The sequence below is a fragment of the Lithobates pipiens genome, unplaced genomic scaffold, assembly GCF_037356315.1.
Source record: "Lithobates pipiens isolate NorthernLeopardFrog02 unplaced genomic scaffold, aLitPip1_a1.2 Scaffold_16, whole genome shotgun sequence".
NCBI lineage: Eukaryota > Metazoa > Chordata > Amphibia > Anura > Ranidae > Lithobates > Lithobates pipiens.
In genome coordinates, this window is record NW_027507748.1 from 88877616 (window position 1) to 88880424 (window position 2809).

The 2809-nt window shown below is 41.4% G+C and overlaps 1 long non-coding RNA gene across 1 annotated transcript; it reads left to right on the top strand.

Annotated features, from left to right (window-relative positions):
* Positions 1–406: 406 nt before the first annotated feature.
* Positions 407–1036, top strand: LOC143984259 (uncharacterized). Its single transcript, XR_013274751.1, has 2 exons — positions 407–468; positions 549–1036. It is a non-coding gene; the product is annotated as an uncharacterized LOC143984259 (long non-coding RNA).
* Positions 1037–2809: the final 1773 nt, after the last annotated feature.

Consider the following 2809-nt stretch of genomic DNA (forward strand, 5'->3'; position numbering starts at 1 on the left):
CATTTTGCATCTCTTCATAAACCGACAATTGTACAACACTTCTAATCAAGGTTTCATCTTCCTAGTTCTGGCCTTAAATATCTGTGTGCTAAAGTATACCTTTTGGTTTGTTAATTTCTCATAGGGGAGAAAAGCCTCACAAAGCAGGATCCCAGGGACCGCCATCCTTGCCAGCAGGAATGTGAGGTTAGCCCCATCCCCCCCGTGGATGTGCATGTGGAGGAAGGAGAGGTGGAAGAAGGAGAGGAGATGGGCACCCCACCAGGTGAGTGTCTGACACCACAGCTTCAGGTAATCGATGTATACCTGCATATTTCCAAACACATGTTTTTACATCTATTTTAGGTGATGTTGTGGTTGTGGAAAGCGACACATTTCCAAGCACCAGTGCCCCCCCCGAGGATGTCGAGGAAGGAGAGGTTGAGGAAGGAGAGGTGGAGGAAGTAGGGGAGCTGGGCACCCCACCAGGTGAGTGTCTGACACCCCAGCTTGTTGAAATTCATGTATGACTGCCTAATTTTTGACCCAATTTTTCCCATCTATTGTAGGTGATGTTCTGTTTGTGGAAAGGGCCCCATTTTCCAGTGACAGCGCACAAAGGCTGATTGGCCAGATAATGGGCTGGAATGGGGAACTAGATGACATGCGGACTAGCCTGGATCTCATGAAGACTCAGATTGACAATATGCAGCTGGAAATGAAGAACATGATCGATATTTTGGGGAGAATATAATCCGTTTCTCCATAATATCGATCATGTTCTTCATTTCCCTTGTTTTAGTTCAAAGATTGTTTTACTTCACCAATTTTTACGATTGTGGCTGATTGTTGTTTTATACATTTTTCATATTTTTTCTAGAAAAATAAAAACCACCAAAAAAAAAAAAAAAAAAAAAGTTTATAAAAAATTGAAAAAAAAGGAAACCAAAAAATGTTTGGCAAAGAAAGTTAAATAAACCCCAAAAAAATTTTAGATCACTAAATATTCAATGGCACATGTGAATGTGGCCAAATTAAAATTTTGAATAATCAAGAATGTGTGGCGTATTCTTTCAATGCTTAATACCAGTTTGGGAAAAGGGATTTTGTGTATCCAGTGACAATGGGCCTTATTGAATTTAATGAAAATACACTTGGCACTACAAGTGCACTAGGATAACATAGGAGACAGCACAAACCAAAAGCAAGCAAGAAAACACATTTCAGATTTGAGGTTATTTTATTATTTTCCTCTTTTTTAAAATTAAATATTGGGTGGCATTGCAATGGCCCCCCTACCATTAAAATAAGTCACATATCTTTCACGCACTTCCCGTGCACTTTGGGGGGCCAAGCCAGTACGGCCAGTATCCAGGCCTGTCATGGATTCTGGCCCAACTCCAGCCTCCGGCATTATTCCTGATAAATATGTATTGGAATATTTGTGCAAAAAGTTGTGCAAAATGCAGCACGTAAGGATGACATAGTTCAGTTTGTATTCCGCTAGGTTGAGATCCGTCAGAAATACACGGAACCGGCTGGCCATTATTCCAAAAGCATTTTCCACCACTCTTCTCGCTCTGGCCAGCCGGTAGTTGAAAACCCTCCTCTCCGGGGTGAGGGCTCTTTGGGGGAATGGCCGCATTATGTGGTTGTCAAGAGCAAAAGCCTCATCCGCAATGAATACAAAGGGTAGTTCCTCCACATTCTCCGAATCAGGTGGCAAGCCCAGGCCACCTGTCTGTAGACGGCGGTAGAACTCCGTCTGGGCGAAGACTCCTCCATCCGACATGCGGCCATTCTTCCCCACGTCCACATAGAGAAATTCATACTGTGCCGACACCACCGCCATTAACACAATACTGTGAAACCCCTTGTAATTAAAAAAGTATGACCCCGAATGGGGTGGTGGCACAATGTGGACGTGCTTCCCATCTATGGCACCACCGCAGTTAGGAAAGTCCCACCGGGTGGCAAAATGGGATGCCACAGTCTGCCATTCCTGTGGCGATGAAGGAAACTGGGGAGGCAAAAAGCAGAAAAAAAACAAAATAAGTACTTTGGCACATTAAACATTGTACATTACAACACAAACTTTATTTCACGCTTCTGCCTAGTCATATGACACCGATCGTCTGCTCCCTGTCATTGGGAGCAGTGATCAGGGTCATGTCACTGCTAGCCCATCCCCCAGACAGTTAAGAAAAACACTCACCCAGAACACACTTTAAACCATTCCTTGGCCCCCTTGTGCTTAATAAAACACCTTCACTGCATGTGACATTTTTACAGTAATCAAGACAATTTTGGACAGCATTGATCACTGTATTAATGACAATGGTCACAAAAATGTATGGAAATTGGCCAATGTGTCCGCCATAATGTGGCAGTCACCAGAAAAAAAAAAAAAAACGGTTAGCAACGCCATTACTATTTTCAAAAATGGCAAGATTTTACAAATGCCAGCAAAATAGACCATATTTACTAAACGATAGAACTTTAAAAAAAAACAATCAAGAAACGCTTAAATTGTGATTCATTTTAACACATTTTGGTTTACTAAAAGACTACGTATCAGCATCAAATGATGTCCCAAAAAATCATGGTGATATATTTTTGTGACTATCTTTCTTTAGAGCGAAAAGAGAGAAAAAAAAGCATATTTCGAAAAATGCATTTTGGGTTTGTTGGTGGTTAATCACCAAAACTAAAAAAGCAGAGGTGATCAAAGACAACCAAATACAAAATCGCTTTGTGCTAATAAAATGAAGATAATTTACTAGGAGGAGCCATGTTACAAGGACGCACAATTGTCAATTCAAACAACGCA